The sequence below is a fragment of the Talpa occidentalis genome, unplaced genomic scaffold (assembly GCF_014898055.3).
Source record: "Talpa occidentalis isolate TD23 unplaced genomic scaffold, MPIMG_talOcc4v2.1 talOcc4.4, whole genome shotgun sequence".
NCBI classification, from domain to species: domain Eukaryota; kingdom Metazoa; phylum Chordata; class Mammalia; order Eulipotyphla; family Talpidae; genus Talpa; species Talpa occidentalis.
The window spans coordinates 7,150,568-7,169,065 of NW_023604295.1; positions in this window are offsets into that span (position 1 = coordinate 7,150,568).

Consider the following 18,498-nt stretch of genomic DNA (forward strand, 5'->3'; position numbering starts at 1 on the left):
AGAGACAGAGTGCGGAGCAGAACAGGGAGATCCGCTGAAATACACTGCTGAGGGGAGCAGCGGGGAGACAGGAGAGGTCTGCTGTGCCATTTGGGTCAGCTCCCTGGTGGGGATCTAACTCTCCGGCTGCAGTGGCTGTGGATTGCTTCATAATGCTGAGACTTAACCCCTTGTACCACCAGGGAGGACTTGTACTTTTGAAATAGCACCTTGCTCCTGTTTTATGGAAGCACTAACATCTTAAATCTTTAGGATTTGGCTTTGTGTGACTTTCTCTTTGGTTCCAACATTTGATTTCTTAAAGAGTCCATTTATTCTATTTGCATATCTTTGTCTCTCTCTTTTATGCTGCTTGTTTTTCTCATTGTCTGGTCATCTTCAGGTATTCCTTTATATTTAAAAAGTCAAAGGTTTTTTTGTTTTCTTTTCAAAAAGCTCCTAGGGTGATTCTTCAGCATCATAACTGATGTCCCATTCAGTAGTGTGAGTTGTTTCTGAGTTGGAGGTAATTAAAGGTCATTTGTAGACTCAACAGTATGCCCTTCCTCTCAGGCATCTGCTGAGACCGCAGAATGTGCCAGGCACAGAGGAGGCAGCAGAGGGCCGTGAGTACCCACCAGCTCTTGATCTCATTTTGATCATTTGCAACATTTATTTGCTGCTTCAGGAATAAACCAAAATTCTACTGCATCCTAAGCCAGGGATGGGTTCTCATTTCCCAACCCCAGGGCCCAGCCAGACATTACCGTCAGGTCTTGCGCACATGGATGCTCTCGGCGACCCAGCTGTCGGGCCAAGGATCTCGTTCCTCCTCATGCACACACGCCCATCTTCTGAGCAAGCACCGGCACCTGTTGGATGCAGGCCAGAGGTTCTTGAGAATGATGAGGTGCCAATACTCCCGACCCTTACTCCTCATCCAGAGTATTTCTGAGGAATGCATGTATGTCATTTCCTAGAACCTTGCCCTGGGATTAAGATAGACTCATCCAGTCTGATAGTGGCCTTATTGGAAGTCTTCCTGCCTGTATCATCTCCTCTCTACGCTGGCACTGCTTCTGCCTCTCCCAGGAGGACCACCTGCTCTCGACTGTCATCTCAGGATCTCTCTCTACGGGAAGAAGCCAATTCAGACAGAGTACCATGGACCAGAAGGTCACACAGCCCCTCACCTCCTTGCACCCAGAGCCCAAATCCTCTCTCTCCAAAAGTTTATCAAGATGGTCTTGTGGGGAGGGCCGCATTTCCTCTCCTGTGCTCCCTGGAGTGAAGGAGGAGGGCGGCAGACACCTGGGGAGAGGGCAGATTTGTCTCTCTACAGTTGGACCACAGTGAGCACAAGCCTGCAAGGCCAGTTGGGATGGAGGCTCCAGCTGCCATAAACGATCTCTACTGCTGATGTTGGGGTTTCATATCCCTTTATCTCCACCACAATAGAGTGGTGCTTATTTACTCCTGCAAAATAGGAAGTGGCAATATCCCAGAAATATGCAAATTTTATACTCAATAAACAGCTGATATAGCCTTTAGGACAATGGTTCTCAAACTTTAGTGTGGATTGAAATCACCTGAGAATGAGCTAAAACACAAATTAAAACCCAGGCCTCCCTCCTAGAGGTCCTGACCCAGTAGGTCTCCAACCAGAGTTTGTATTTCTAGCCAGTTTCCAGAAGATGTTGTTGGCCAGGAAACACACTTTGGGAAGCACTGCTTTAAGGAATTTTGATGTTCTTCTCACCAAGGCTTAGACGTTTCTATCTGTTATAGCCTGTTCCTTCCATGGAATGTTCTAACACTGTGCAGTTTCCCTGCGATTTTATTGTATCCAGCAAATGGTCACTGTTTCTTGTTAGTGATAAAGGGTCCTCACATTTTCTGCTTAAATAGTTATCCTCAAGTAACAGGTTGCACTTAGCAGTTCTTTTACCTCAGTAAAATATTAACCTATTTCATTTCATTTAAAACACAATTATCTGGGCCTCCCCGGTGGCGCAGCGGTTGAGCGCTGGGTTGTGAAGCTGCCCGCAGCCTCTGCAGCGCCAGTTCGAACCCCGGCTGCTCCCCGGCCACCGGAGGAGGGTCCTGTACGGCGTGCAGACCTCTCCTGCCGCCCGCTGCTCCCCTCAGCAGTGTACTTCATCAGTCTGCCTGCTCTGCTCCCCGCTCTGGCTCTGGTGAATTCTCTCACCCTCCCATGCTTCTGACTGTACCCAGTGCTTGTATATATAGATAAATAAATAAATCTTTAAAAAATAAAAATAAAACACAATTATCCATGTCATTCTTTTCCAATGTAACACTTAACATATCCAACTTTATTGCAAATACAGTGCTGTTTCTGTCCCAAGTGACACAGCTTCCCTTGCATGCCCATGTTCACTGCAGCACTGTTTACACTAACCAGATAAGGAAACAGCCCACATGCCCACAGACTGCATTAAGGAGAAGTGATATATATATTATATTTTATATATATATACACACACACACACATGTACTACTCAGCTATTAAAAACAATAAACTCTTGCCATTCACAGAAACATGGATGGAGCTAGAAGGGATAATATTAAGCAAAATGAGCCAGAAGGAAAGACAAATACTGGATGGTGTCACTTGTATGTGGATTATAGAAAAACAAAACAAAGGAACAGATAAAGCCAAACCAAAAATTAATCCTTGAAACCTGACTGTGGAATGGGGCACTTGGGGGGCAGGAGGGCACGCAGGTCTGCAGCGTGGACTGTGGGTTCTGTGATGGTGGACCCACTATGGCAACAGTGCCTGCAGGGGGACCCTGTGCCTCTGTTATGGAAACAGTGGTGTACACCAATATTAGTGCAATAAAAATCATTTGAAAAAACATTTAAAAAGAGAAAGAAACCACCCCCCCTCAAAATCACAAAGTTTCCTATCTTTTGGGACACTTGCAGCACACAAAGTGATGTGCTTTGAAGGAAAATCTCCCATCTCTCCCTTGACTATGAAGCCTTTGCATTTGGTTTCCAGAGGAAAGAACACGGTCCCCTGAGGAGTTTGTGGTTTGCCCTGTTCTCAGAAAGTTCCATGAAAGTGGTTGCAGCATGGGGTGGCGGAGGAGAGGAAGACCTCAGCTGAGGCACCATGGCTGGAATGGCCATTGTGAACAGCCAGAGGCCCAGCAAAACCCAACCGTGTGAGGAGACCCAGAGGGGAAATCGGCAGGCAGGAGAGGACGGGCAGGAAGGTGGGAGTAAGGGAGAAGAGGGTGCTGGAGGCGAGGAGGAAGCAAAGGCCCTAAGTCTTAGGGCAATTTAGGGTTCCTTAGCAGCAGTACAGGCAGGGACTTCCAGAGAGCTAAAGAGGCTTCTGCACTAAGGACAGTAAATTCTCAGAGGTGCTGACCAAACACACTCCAGAGATGAGGTCAGAAAGTCCAGGGGGACTAAATAAACAAGGACAGGAAAACTTGGAAGAGGAAGGTCTTCTACAGGGGTGGGAAAGGAAAAACTCTGAGATAAGCGCTGGGAAGATGCATTCATCTGCCCGGAGGAGTATGGCGCCGGGAGAGAGAGCCAGTCACGAAGCAGGTTGATGAGATTTTAGAATAGAGAAAAAAAAGTTTAGGGACCTCCCCTGGTTGAGCGCTGGGCTGTGAAGCTTCCCGCAGCCTCTGCAGCGCCGGTTCGATCCCCGGCCACCAGCGAGGGTCCCACATGGTGCACAGACCTCTCCTGCCGCCCGCTGCTCCCCTCAGCAGGGTACTTCGGTCCTTCTGCCTGCTCTGCTCCCCGCTCTGGCTCTGGTGGATTCTCTCACCCTCCCGCGCTTCTGACTGTACCCAGTGCATGTATAAATAAATAAATAAATCTTTAAAAAAAAAAAGAGAGGAAAAAAAAGTTTAAGTAACCCCTAGACAGGGGCCCACGTGGCTTCCTCGCTCCTCCTAGGTACTGCACACCTGGGAGTTCTTGCAGTCTTCCTTCAAATGCACTGTTTTTAATTTCTTTTTCTTTTCTTTTCTTTTTTAAAAAAGATTTATTTATTTATTTATACAAGCACTGGGTACAGTCAGAAGCATGGGAGGGTGAGAGAATTCACCAGAGCCAGAGTGGGGAGCAGAGCAGGCAGAAGGACCGAAGTACACTGCTGAGGGGAGCAGCGGGCGGCAGGAGAGGTCTGCGCGCCATGTGGGACCCTCACCGGGGCGGCCGGGGATCGAACTGGCGCTGCAGAGGCTGTGGGCAGCTTCACAGCCCAGCACTCAACAACTGCACCACCAGGGGAGGCCCTGTTTTTAATTTCTTGAATAAAGTTTGCTTCTCTCTACTTATCTAAAAACTCTGTGGGTTCCTTTTTATGGTTTCGTGGAACAAGGGCCCCTGGTGGCTTAAAGCTAAATTCCTGACTTTCCACAGCTGGACTGGGGTGAAAAGCAGCTGCAGTGGTGACAGTGCCCACCAGTTTCACGAATAACTCAGTGAGCGCCCCAAGCGATGGTGAGAGGCAATCTTGTCTCGCCTAGGCCTTAAGCACAAATCTGTCACAATTTTACGTAATGGAAACACAGAGGCACTCAAGCCAGTGTTGAGGCGTGAGACGCAAAAAGGTTAGAGGCTGTTTTAGATGAAACATCGCTCCCAGGCAGGGCCAACTTCTTTTAGTCTCCATGTTGCGGAGGGGAACAGATACTGTTACTCCAAAATGTGACACTTGAGTGCATGGATTGTTTTGTGCGGAAGGCAGGTAAGACCCAGGTGACTTAGTGAATAGTTGGTGTTTCTGCACCTCAGTTTCAACCAAGGTGTAACTTCCTCATAGACAAACCAGCAATTCTCAGGTGCCAGGAGGTCTGAGAATTTAACTAATTTCTGACACCATCTACCTGGAGACAGCGTCAGATTCCAAAGGTTCAAGACACGGTCTCCTAAGAGCCCTCCACCCAGAGGGCCCAGGAAGGGGAGCCAGTTACACTCCTCGGTGTCCTGTCTCCTGAGGCCACCCACAGTCCACAGCACGGTGTCACGTACTCCCCGAAACACCCCACCGTTAACATTCGTTCCCTCGTCTTTTTATTGCCACGTTTCTTTGAGGCTCCAAGTCATACTCCCCAAAAGAGTTATCCACACTGTGCTCTCGACTTCGCCACACCCTCCTACTCACTCCCAACCTCCCTGGAGTCTGGATTTTACTCTCATCTCTCCATGGAAACAGCCTTGCTCAGGTCTCCGTGTTAGGCCAGAAGCAGGTTCTCAAACGAGGAGCCCATGTAGGGAATGTATTTGGGGTGTCCTTGGGAGCAAGGCTGGTCAGAGAGGATAGTAGCACTGGGCAGAGGGAGATGCTAGTGCTCAGACGGTCACCATAGGGCGTCCTGGAAGTGGGATTGTTCCAGGGCAGGGAGAGGGGCAGCCCAAACCCTGGGGACCACCCTGTTACAGGATGAGGCTTCAGAGTCATGGGGAGTGGAGGCAAAGGGGGCAGCTTCTGTGTCCCTGCAGTGAGCGGGCACTGGGTGTGGGCTGCTCGGGGAGGTGTCGCCTTGCACAACGCAGCCCCCTGGGCTGTCAGTAGCCACCAGTCCTGGTAGCTAGAACCCAAGAACCTTCACCCCACAGGGGATCTGGGCAGCATACCAGTGTCCACCACCGTCCCCGGTGGCCTCTGTGTCACCACATCCATTGCAACAAACTGCGTCGGCTACAGCACGGCTGACCCCCCTCTCCTGGCGGAAAGTCTTCTTCCTCACTTCTGCAGCCCCCCCCATTCTTGCTTTTCCTCTTTCCTATCTGGCCATATCTCTGAAGGCCCTTTTTGAGGCTTCCCCTTCTCCTCCCACACATCCTTTTTCCTGGTTCTTATAAGCTCAACAATTTAAAAAAACTACAAAGAACTCCAGCTAATACATCCGTGTGTGATTTACACTATTTTTACAAGTTCCTGGCAGTGAAAGAACACAGTGTTAAAAACCATTTCTGTGTAGGGCCTCCCTGGTGGCGCAAGGGGTTAAGCACCGCACTATGGGGAAATCTGCAGCCTCTGCAGCTCGAGTTCGATCCCCGGCCGGCCAGGGAGCAACACACATGGTGCAGACCTCTCCTGTCTTGTCTGCTGCTCCCTTCAGCAGTGTGTTTCAGTCAGTCTGTCTGTTCTGTTCCCCACTCTGTCTCTGATGACTCCTCTCACCCCCCCACATCTCTGGCCTGTACCCCAGCTCTTGTATGCATAAATAAATAAATCTTTAAAACAACAAAAACAACAACAACAAAAAAAAAACCGCATTTCTGTGTAACTAGTAGGAATCTCCACTCAGAGACTTGGGAGCAGCGTTGCAAGTTGCATTTCATGAAATAACACTGTTGAAAACTGCTTTCATGTAACTGTTAAGAATCTGCATTTTTGAGAACTATCTACCCAACTCTCCAGCCCCTGGCTTATACTATAGGGACAAGTTCCACCCACAGCACTGTGCTAAGACTTATTTTCATGTAGTTATTAAACATCACCTTGTACAGAACTATCAGCCACTTTAGCCCAAGCTCTACACTGGTTACCAGTTACAAAAAATAAAACACATACAAAAACAAAAGATGCTCTTCCATGCCAGCTTATGTCGTTAGCATAAATCTTTCCCAAGTCCCGTGGGTCTTACATTTTGTCTCATCATGGCCAGAAGGATGCTCTGCTCACCCTGACTCTGCCTCTTCCCTCCCTGGTCTGCTGCATTTCCGAAAATTGGCAGGACCTTCTGTCTAGTCATTCAAGGTCAGAAGCCTGGGCCAGCTCCTAGATTCTCCCTTCCAGGCTGTTGTTCCCACTTCCTGGAATCCCTCTGCTGTCCCGCAGCCCCGCCTCCACCACCACCACCCAAAAGAATCGCCCGCTGCCTTCCCCATGCCCTCCTGCCCTGTCCACTCCCCTCATGCGCCACCTGAGGTGGAGCTGCTCTCGCTTGGGGCCTCACTCTGGGTGTAGGCTGCTCGTCTGGATTGCACCTCCTCCCTTCCTGCCTGCTGAGTCAACCTCAGCCCCTGCTGTGCCCCGCAGGGTCATGGAGAGAACAGAGTACAGAGTGTCCTCTGTGGGGGTCACCTCTTCCTGTTTCAGGATTCATTCAACTTCAAGAACATTCTACAGGGAGAGCTGCCTGCTTTCCCCAAAGGGGATCAATACCAAAGATGGGTCTGGGGTGCTCTTGGTAGGAAGGCTCCAGAAGGCAGCTGCCCTGGGCTCGTCCATGGGAGACTTCGGTCACTGTCACCCATGTGACCAAGACAGCCCCCTGAGCCTCCCCTGGCCCTTTTCCTTCTGTCCTGGAAATTCTGGTGGTGAACTTTTCCTTGTTGTGTCGCTTAGACAATCTATCATGGAGCGGCTGGAGGAGACAAAACTTTGATCCTGTACCTGTAGATAGAATCAGAGATAGCTGAAGTTCAATACTATGGGGAACATCACGCATTTGCTACAACTTAGGTTTTTTTTTTTTTTAACAGAGAAATACCACTAATACCATCTCCAGTTCTAACAGGATTAGAGGTCAGAAGTTTGCTCACCCCAAGAATGCATGCAAAGCAGCCAACAGCACTGCTGAGCAGGCACATCCTCCTCACAGAGAGGTCCTCAAGGGCCCTGTGGGTGGCAGGTCATTTGCAAATTGCATGTCAAGTTGCTAGGCTGGAGCCTCACATTCTCTGTGTCAGTGATTTCATTTCCACAGGGCCGTGGGACACCAGGCACAGCTGTCGACTAGCTGTCTCCTCAGACTGATTTCTCTTAAATTCCTCTTTTTTTTTAAATTTTTTTTTACATCTGATTTTTTTTTTTTTATAATTTTTTTTTTATAGAGGCATGTTTTATTTATTTATTTTATTTGTTTGTTTGTTTTGTTTATACATGCATTGGGCACAGTCAGAAGCGCGGGAGGGTGAGAGAATTCACCAGAGCCAGAGTGGGGAGCAGAGCAGGCAGAAGGACTGAAGTACACTGCTGAGGGGAGCAGCGGGGGGCAGGAGAGGTCTGCCCACCATGTGGGATCCTCCTCTGGTGGCCGGGGAGCAGCTGGGGATCGAACCGGCGGCGCAGAGGCCGCGGGCAGCTTTGCAACCCAGCGCTCAACCACTGCGCCACCGGGGAGGCCCTTAAGTTTTTTTTTAATAGAGGCATGTTTTATTTATTTATTTGTTCGTTTGTTTGTTTTGTTTTGTTTATACAAGCACTGGGTACAGTCAGAAGCGCGGGAGGGTGAGAGAATTCACCAGAGCCAGAGCGGGGAGCAGAGCAGGCAGAAGGACCGAAGTACACTGCTGAGGGGAGCAGCGGGTGGCTGGAGAGGTCTGCGCGCCATGTGGGACCCTCCTCCGGGGGCTGGGAAGCAGCCAGGGATCGAACCGGTGCTACAGAGGCCGCGGGCAGCTTCGCAACCCAGCGCTCAACCGCTGCGCCACCGGGGAGGCCCTCTTAAATTCCTCTTGACTGCCAAGTCCTGGCGCCCCCAATCCAAAGCAAGGTGGCTTTTGATGACTTCCCCCTTTCTCGTAACACTGAGTCTCACTCTCCACGGTGAGCATCCAGTTCTTCTCAGGCTGGTCAAGCAAACAAATTAACATCAGACAGTTTAGTAGGAGAAAAAGAACGCATTCAATTCATAAGCATGGAGCGCTTGCATGGCTGTCAGTTCTAGAGTAAATGGGACAGACGGAGGGCTTTCATTCTTGAGCTAGTGAATGAGACATGGAGGGACAGACCAAGGGACGGGGGTGTCAAGGAGAGAGGAGAGGGGCCCTCTTGATGAAGAGGAGGTGAGCCATATGACAAAACTAGATGCTCTGCAACTGAATGTCTCACATTCAGTTGTGAGAATGTGAATGTCTCACATAGAGACTTCCCTAATGAAAGGCTCCTGGAGTGACCTGAAAGCTGGGTAATCTTCATTCTTCCAGATAGTTAAGGTAAAGGTAACAATTTCTCTTGAAGTCCACAGGGCTTAGCTCCACATGCCAAGGTGATAAGTCTTAGAAAAATCTGTTTGGGGCATCCTGGCGAGGCTTGGGCTCATCTCATTGGGGAAGGAATAATTTGATCCAGTTGCCCAAGGTTAATGTTGAGGGACTCAGGCCTTTCTTTTGGCTCTGGAATTGCTTTTGCTATACAAACCACACCGTACTCTGAATCACCCATGATTTCCAGGTTTCCTTCTTTCAAAATGGATCAAAAGCATAAAGATAAATGTGAGGTATTTTGACAATAAAACAACTGATTCTTGTTTAACACACACCTCAGAGAAAGACAATCGAAGAGCTCCCTCTGGTCCTGCACTTCACAGCAGGCATTGGGGGTAAGTTTTACACTGGGTTGGGGTAAGTCAGTGGGAACTTAATCCCATCTGCAGAGACCCCTTTTCCAAATAGGCTACATTCACTGGTCCTGGGGATCAGGACAAGGATTCTTTCAGGGGGGCCATTTCTTCAGGCTATCTCCCACACCTCCTTCTACTGTCAGATCAATTTCATGATTTAATCAATGCACGAAGAAATGTGGGTTTCACGATGGCCCGGTCCTGGGAAAACTGAAGGTGCTGAAATAGTAGACTGCAGGAAACTCATTTCCAAATGTCTTAGAACAAATGAAAGCTGCCAGCCAGGCCAGGAGAGGAGGTCTGAGTACTTCAGCAGCTCATGGTGAGCACAGTGGGGTGTGACCCTGTACAGTGATGTTTATCTCTTCATGTTTTCTGAAAATTCGAAGTGGGCACACAGCCAAATGCAATTGTCTCAGTTTGGCTAGAGCTTTACAACAGAGTGCCGGTGAAAGGCAGCCCCAGAAGGAACTGAGAATCTTCTAGAGGTGATTTCTGAGAAGTCACATTTGCAACAGGAAGAACAGAGGGTTGGTCCTTGGCTCTGGACAAAAGGTGTTTTGTAAATGGAAAAACAACAGGAGGAAAACTAATCACCTTCTATTTTTTTGTTCCTGGCTTTGCTATCAAAGACAGTTCGGACAGGAAAGGGTCATATTCGTGTTTCTGGGCAAATCAAAGCCAGAGACCCCACACAGGAAAGGGGCCCCTGGGGATGAGCTTATGTCTCTAAAGAAAACTTTGCAGACTTGACTGTGGAGTCAGCCCTGTGATAGTCGAGAAGTAAGGGCAGGGGTGCTGGGAAGGGCCAGGGCAGTGAGGGCAATTGAGACTCCAGGTAGCTGGGCAGGTTGGTGCCCACATCACACAGAGAATCTGTTGTTGGATGATTTTTGTGCAGGGAGATTTGCTGGGGATGGAGACTGGAAGTTGAAAAAGCAACAGGGAGGTTTTCCCAGCACTGATAATGAGCCAGCTAACCACCCATTCCTCTCTGTACTGTTTATCCTCTGCCTTTTTTGAGAACCGAGAGTATCCATCATCTGAATCCACTGGATTTGATTCTTGGGAGTTTCCTCTTCCCTTCCCCCAGCCAGGGTATAGGCAAATCCGCTTGCCTCCACCCTTCACACCCCAACATTTTATCTATTACTGGATGAGGTGGATGAATACTTGGCCTTTGGAAAGGGAAATCTTGGCAACTCGGGATGAGCCAAAGGGCTGGCAGCAGAAAGGACAAGAGGAAAGAGGCTAATTAAGGCAGAGGTAACAAGGAATGGGCTTGGGGAGGGGAGAGTAAAAGCATGTAAAACTTTGCCAAGAAATGTTTCTCATCTCACTTTGAGTGTTAAGGTCAAAAGAGACTGGGAAAAAGGGGCCACAAAGAAAAGAGAATTTTAAATCTGCAGAAATCTTCTGAGACTTGTTATTTCAGCAGTGGGAGCCAAAGGCCAGGCGCGAATATGGTTTTACTGCACTGGTAACTAACAGGGGGAGACGCCCAGAAGCAGGTCAAAGGGCTGCACTGATTTAGAAAACAGTTCATCTGGGCCTCCCTGGTGGCGCAGCGGGTTGAACGCAGCGCTGTGAAGCTGTCTGCTGCCTCTGCAGTGCCGGTTCGATCCCTGGCCAGCCAGGGAGATACCCACATGGCATGGCAGACCTCTCCTGTCTCGCCTGCTGCTCCCCTCAGCAGTATTTTCAGTCTGTCTGCCTGTTCTGTTCCCCACTCTGTCTCTGGTGAATCCTCTCCCCACCACCCCGTGCCTCTGGCCTGTACCCCAGCTCTTGTATAAATCTTAAAAAAAAAAACAAAAAACAGTTCATCAAACGGTTGAAAATAAAATTACCTACCGCCCAGCTAGTTATATACCCAAGTTATATACCCAAGAGACCTGAAAAATGTGTTCACACAAAAACCTGTATGCACATGTGAATCAGCAGCATGTTCACAGCAGTCAGAAACTGGAAACAGCCCAAATGTTCACGATGGTTGAATGGAGAAACACAAATTAGCATATGTCAATAAAAACAAAATGTCAATAAAAACACATGGATGAACTCAGAAAACATCATGTCACGTGCAAGGCCCAGAACTGAAGGGCCACATGCTGGTCATCGCCCTTACATGAAATGAGCAGAAGAGGCAAATCTGTGGACACAGAGAACAGAGCAATGTTTGGCCATGGCTGGGAGGGGGGTCAGGTGTGGCGAGGTCTCTTTTTTGGGCGAGGAAACGTTCTACGATGGTAGTGACAGTGACGATGGTTGCACAACTGTGGATGTAATAAAGACATTTAGATTGTATGCTTTCAACGGGTGCATTGCATGGGGTGTGAATTATAGCTCAGTGTAGGGTAAATGGAATTGGTCAGGCTTTTTCTGCCACTAGCCTCTATGGCTTCACGTGAGACATTGTGTTGATGCAAAAGGTGCTTGTGAGCCCAGAGTGTGGTGTATGCCTCTGCCTTCACCCTGCTTGCCCTGTACCTGGTTGCCCCACTGCACTCAGGAAAGCCGCTTGCTGTTTTTGAAGTACTGAAATTGCAGTGCAAGCAGGAGTGGAGAGCCCACAGAGAAGAGGTGGTAGCTTTCTGGAGGGTTCACCGAGAATTTCCTGTGTATTTCGCGGTATTGTCACCAGATTGCTTGTCTGCACAGCTCTTGGGCTCACCAGCTCTGTGATCAGCCACAACAGCTTCCTCTGGTTTTAAACAGGTAGGTGTCCACCTTGAGAGGATGATGCTAAGTGAAATAAATCAGAAAGACAAACACTGTTTGATTTCACTCATATGTGGAAGATTAAGATAGGCAACAAACAAAGAGAAAAAAATAATACTCTCAGACTCTAAGAACAAGGTGGTGGTTCTTAAAAGGGGAGGAGAAAGGTGGGTGGCACGGCAGGTCAAAAGTTCAAGAGTAGAGGATGGAAGCTAGATTTTTGTAGCGATCCTGATGTAATATATTTAGGTATCAAATTATAATGCTGTACAGCTGAAGTCCCTATCACGTGATAAAGCCAATCTTATCTCAATTAAAATAATTAAATAGGAGCCACCTGAGTCTGAGTGTTCCCTTGTTTTATTTGGCAAACACAGTGTTGACATTTTTTGAAACCTTATTTTCTAGTCGGGGTTTCTACATAGAATCTTCTGGAAAGCTAGAAAACACAAAGGAAACTTATTTTTTAAAACTTAAGTTTTCTTCTGCTGTATTTGGTTCACCCTTGTCAGCATCCATTTCTTCCTTCTTCACCTCTTGGTGAGAATGAAGCATTTCTACTGGCTTTGCTGATGCTGTGGCCTCAGGTCTCCATCCTGACAGGAGCCCATGGAGCCAGACTCTGAGGAAAAAACCTATTTGGAGGCACAGCAACCCTTGGGCTCACATCTGCTCTAAAGATGATCATAGTCTCGAATGGAGTAGAGGTCATCCCACCAGACACTGAATCTAGAACTTCTCAGCACTGGTTTATTTAAGAAGCCAAAGGTGCTAAGTTGCAAAAGCTCATTTGATTTAAAAAAACAAAACCATTACTGGTGCCCAGAGATGGCTCTAAACAGGAAGCAAAGTTTGCCATGGAGGGTATAATTTTTAACTGATTTTTTGACTGCAAATGAAAAGAAGGCCTACATTTTATTTATTTAAGATTTATTTATTTATACAAGCACTGGGGTTCAGGCCAGAGGCGCAGGAGGGTGAGAGAATCCACCAGAGACAGAGCAGGGAGCAGAACAGGCAGAAGGACCGAAATACACTGTTGAGGGGCGCAGTGGGCAGGACAAGAGAGGTCTGCCGCGCCATGTGGGACTGTCCCTGGTCGGCCGGGAATCGAACCGTGTCAAAACAGTGATGCGGAGGCTGCGGACAGCCTCACAGCGCTGCACTCAACCCGCTGTGCCACCGGGGAGGCCCAGAAGTCCTACATTTTAACATCAAGGAAAAATTGTTAAAAATGAGGACTCAAATTTAAATATGGTAAAATTCTCAGTGATCTTTGACCTGCAGCTGAATTTGAAAAATGACTCACTTTCAAAGTGGTCAGGATAAGCGTATAGAATGTAACTCTTTCTCCTGAAATATTCTCACCGGTTTTGTTTTCTTACATGGTTTTTAACTTTCTTAGCTTAACTGGCATTATCTCTATTTAATCGGCATGTGTATTGTCATGTATTCAAAAAGCCTTTAGCATTTTCTTACCTGTAAATGTGTGTAGGGTAAGGAAAAATGTCAGGCTTTTCTGCCCTCCTGCCATCAGGATAGATGATGGATCCTTGCGGTCCTGAATGCATGCCTGATGGCGGGCACCTGGGGTAGGGTGTGGGCATAGGTAGATGGGATGCACCTGGGCTAAGACTGTGCTTTTAAGGGCGGCGTCACGGGGACGCCAGCAGAAGCCAAAAGAGAAGCCGAGAGAGAAGCAGAGCCATAGAAAGAAGCAGAGAAGGCCAGAGAGCCCAGATAGAGTGAAGATTTGCTGGGGGCTGGGAGGCCTGCCAGCCTCCCAGCCCCCCTGCCTGCCACGTACCCGCTGAACCCCAATAAAAGACCTGCAAAAACCACTGAGGACCCTGGTCTGCATGGGATCCTAGAAAACCTGCACCGTGTCCATTCCTGTCTTACAATGTGATATTTCTTAGGGCTAGGCCCATGTAAGATGCTGGCACAGAGAACAGGAAGCAGCTTCCTGTTGGCCATGAAAATACTTCCTAGGATGATCACAATCCTGGTAACTTCTGACCTTCCTGCAGAAGCACAGGCTGATGGGTGGACCCAGTCAGTTGATCTTGAAAGCAAGAGTGAGCCCTTTGGAGGCTAGAGAGCAATGAGACATGGGAACGCAGGTCAACAAGCGTTTAGAACCTCTCCTACCTCCTCTGCTGGAGCCAAGGTTCTTCATCTCGGTTGGGTACCAGAAAAACCTGGGGGAGCTTTCCACTGTGTTCACTGCAGCATTATTTACAACAGCCAAGAGATGGAAACAAGCTAAGTGCTCAAACTGATGAGTGGATTAAGAAGATGGGGTATGAAGACATTGGACAATTTCATTCATATGTGGAGTATAGAGAGGGGAAAAACCCCAAAGGAACAAAGCTACACCAAAACAAACCCTATAAATCTGACTAGAATTGAGCTCTCAGAAAGGGGAGGGTGACAGAGAAGGCACCAGTGGATTATGGTGGAGGATTAGGGGTGCTCTGGTGGTGGGTGTGGTGTGGTAACATACATTTGAAAAGGTATGAACCTGAACCTATACCCCTAAAATATACATAATGTTATAAACTAACATTAAGTCAAAAAAATCATACAATAAAAAAATGAGAAAAATCCCACATCAACAGTGAGGTCTGAGTGCCATCCAGAGAACCCAAATTAATTTCTAAAGCTCTCCAGGTGGCTGTGATAGCTTGAGAATCACAGTTGTGAGAGGAGGAAGGGAGGGGGTTTTGGACGTTAATCCAGACTGGGGTTGTGGGGTTTTGGGGGTGTGCAAGGTGGGGGTACATAATCAGCTCCTCTCCCTGCAAGGTGGGGCTGCTGGAAAGAGGAAGCCAGGGGGAAGATGGAGGGGAACAGAAGTTGGCCCAGTCTGGCTTCCCTCTGGTGGCCTTTCAAATAATGAGGCTCCGTGTTTCTGCTACAAAGGCCGTGGTGGCTACAAGCAGAACCGCCAAATTCCCTTCTGGTTCCAGGATTCTTGGGCGTTTGCTCACGGGTGTGAATCTTGCCTCCTTTGTACCTTCGGCAGCTGGTCCTCGATACCAGCCAGGCTCCAGGGACTGCACAAGACGGCAGAGCCACCCAGACAAAGAGCAGCGGACAGGGCCACAGCCCCTGTCACATCCCGGGGTCTGCCAGGGCTGGTTATCTGGGGACAGGTTCCTGCTGAAGGCTCAATCACAAACAGTAAATGGGAAGGATTTATCCTAAAGCCCAGACCTCTTCATTACAGGATAATTTTGTCAATATGATTGAAAAGGAAATTTTATTTAAAAAAGGATATTTAAAAAGAAAATCAAAGAAGATTCAAATATATGTAAGAGGAAGAGACCAGTTGTTTTAATTATCAGGCCACCAGGAGTCCCGTGATGTGGACAGATTTGAACCATTCTGGGGAGAAAATGTCTCTTGAGTGTCCTCCCAGCCATGAAGCAAGAATGCTGGTCAACAGGAATCGCTGGCTGGTTGTCCCCCACCCCCAACTGGGAGAGAGCTCCCTGGAGGCTGCAGGGGAGGGGTATAGAGTTTCAGCCCACCCCACTGGCCAGTAAATGTGGGGCCTCTGCATCCCTGGCCAAGCAGAGTCCTTCCCCTCTGTGCGGGCCTGGCCGGCCTCAGGAGGATGGCCCCCAGCACGCTGGCCCTCACCATGCCGCCCTCCCTGTCAGGCTGTATCGGCCAGAAAGATACTGGGGAGGAAACGGTTGATAAGGTTCAGCAGCAAACTCAGTGTGAAATGCCCAGATTGTTTTCTGAGGCCAAGACCCACTACCAGCTCCAAGTGCTGTGTTTTGAACACAGGAATGGAATCTATGTGGGATGATGACAACATACACACATTTGAATGTTCAGTTGAGTTTTCCCCAGCTGTTCTGAAAACTTGAAATCCGGGCTTCCCCGGTGGTGCAGCGGTTGAGCGCTGGGTTGCGAAGCTGCCCGCAGCCTCTGCAGCGCCAGTTCGATCCCCGGCTGCTCCCCGGCCACCAGAGGAGGGTCCCACATGGCGCGCAGACCCCTCCTGCCGCCCGCTGCTCCCCTCAGCAGTGTACTTTGGTCCTTCTGCCTGCTCTGCTCCCCACTCTGGCGAATTCTTTCACCCTCCCGCGCTTCTGACTCTACCCAGTGCTTGTATAAATAAATAAATAAATCTTACAAAAAAAAAAAAAAGAAAACTTGAAATCCTATAAACAAGCTGAATGCTCAGACATCCTATCTAGAATCACTCTTGCCACATTACCATCCCCCACTCGCTCACATCTGACATTTAGATGTGTCACAATCCATGGTGAGTCATAGCTGAAGTGGCATTTTCCCTTCTCTGTTCCCCCCCCCCCCCCGCACCCGCCACCACCCCATGGCCCCACACTCACAGAGCACCTTGCAAGTGATGATGACATGTCAGGCTGTCCCTGCACCCTCTGGTTCCTGCGGGCACCATGCCATGGTTACATTCCTGTGATGGTCAGTTTGTCTCTCTTCGTGTGGCTCTGCCAATCTTGACCTGTTTCGTCAAGCGCATGTATAAGGAACTGTCTTATCTTCCTGCGGAACTAAAATTTTTATGACAAAATACCAATCCTTTTAAGCTCAGTTTGCAACTTAAAAGTCTTTTCTGTATCACACAGATAAATCTACTTTCTTGGTAAGAATTTGCCTGATCTATTCTTTGCCCTATTTTCACTTCAAATTTTTCTATGTTCTTTTGCTCTTTGTGGATTTTTGAAAAACAGCCAAAACTTCACCGTTATTTAAAAAATACAGGCTGCCAACCCTGTCTTTTACTGGATCCTCTAGTTAACTTGCTTTTGGATTTATTTCATGACTTTATGCTCCTCCATCCCTGCTTTTTTTTTATAGGCATCTTTTCTTATTTCTTGCTGGAGTACTCTCTTGAGTAATTTCTTATTCTATTCTTTCCTTTAGTACAGAATCCTCAAGTCTCTGCACTATCGACATCAAGGGCCGCATCTTGGCTGTGTGTGGGCCTCTCTTGTGCCCTGTAATGCTCCTCAGTACCCCTGTTTTCTACCCACTAGATGCCAGCAATACTCTTCCAGCTCGGATGCCTCAAAATGTTTCCAGACTTTGCCATATATCTCCCGGGGCATAAAATTCACCCCATGCCCCAATGACAAACACTGTTCTAGTGAAATACCTGGAGAAATTTTAACACACGTAACTTATCCATGTCTCAAATTAATCCCTGCCTTTATTCGTCTCTGAAACACAACAGGAACTTGAAGATATTTTATCTTAGATTATTCCCCAATCCTGTAATTTAATTGTTTCCTTAAACAACTAAACGTCGTTATTGTTTTGTACAGTATTTGCGTAGATTTACCACATGTACTAGCTTCTTTCTGTATTTCTTTTATATCACAGTTTCCATCTGGAAGTGGTTTCCTTCTGTTTGCAAAACAGCCTTTAGATCTTTAGCTAATAAAGTTCTTTTGATGTCACGTGCTCAACTTTTGAGTGTTTCCTCTCTGTTCCAGAAGGATTATTTTTTTGTGTTCTACAGTGTTCAGAAACTTTTTTTTTTCCTTACAGGATATGGGTTCTAGTTTGACAAAGAGTTTGGATGCCCTGGGAAGGCATGCTGTCACTTTTTGGACTTCTACTACTGCTGAGAAATCATCCATAAATCTACTTGTTCTTCCTTTGAGGGTGATCTACCTTATGTATGTCTGATGCCCTGCAATGTCCCTCTGATGAGACATTGCAAATGTCTCAAATATTGCTTTTGCATCATCCTTTCTCATGTCTCCTCCTGAGGCTGATTAGGTGTGTACCGGGTCATCCCACTCTGTCCTCCATCTATCTCATATCTTAACCTCTCATCTTCCCTATACCCTCATGTTTCTTTGCCCTGAGCCTTGATAACCACTTCAGATCTGCCCTTCCAGGGATGGTTACTTTAATAAAGCTGGAAAGCAGGAAATGGAAGTCTAAGGATGTATTTCCTGTCATTAATATTGCTGAACTCTTTTTTTGGTAATATTTATTTTTATTTATTTATGCATATAAGAACTGGGGTGCAGGCCAGAGGTGCAGGGGGTGAGAAGATTCACAAGAGACAGAGTGGGGAGCAGAACAGGTGGATCAACTGAAATACACTGCTGAGGGGAGCAGCAGGGAGACAGGAAAGGTCTGCAGCACCATGTGGGCAGCTCCCTGGCTGGGGATCGAACTCGTGCTGCAGTGGCTGTGGACAGCTTCATTGTGCTGTGTCTTGATCCCTTGGGCCACCAGGGAGGCCCCGTATTGCTGAACTCTTACAGGGCACGTGATAGAGGTGTCTTCTTGCTATTATCATCCCACAGACAGGCGCAGATTGCACCATGAGAGGAGAGAAAATGGGAAGTGACGAGGGGGACGGTAGAGAGGGCTTGATTTCAAAACTAAGTCAACACCCATCGGTGGTGGGTGGGGTGTAGAGTGGGGC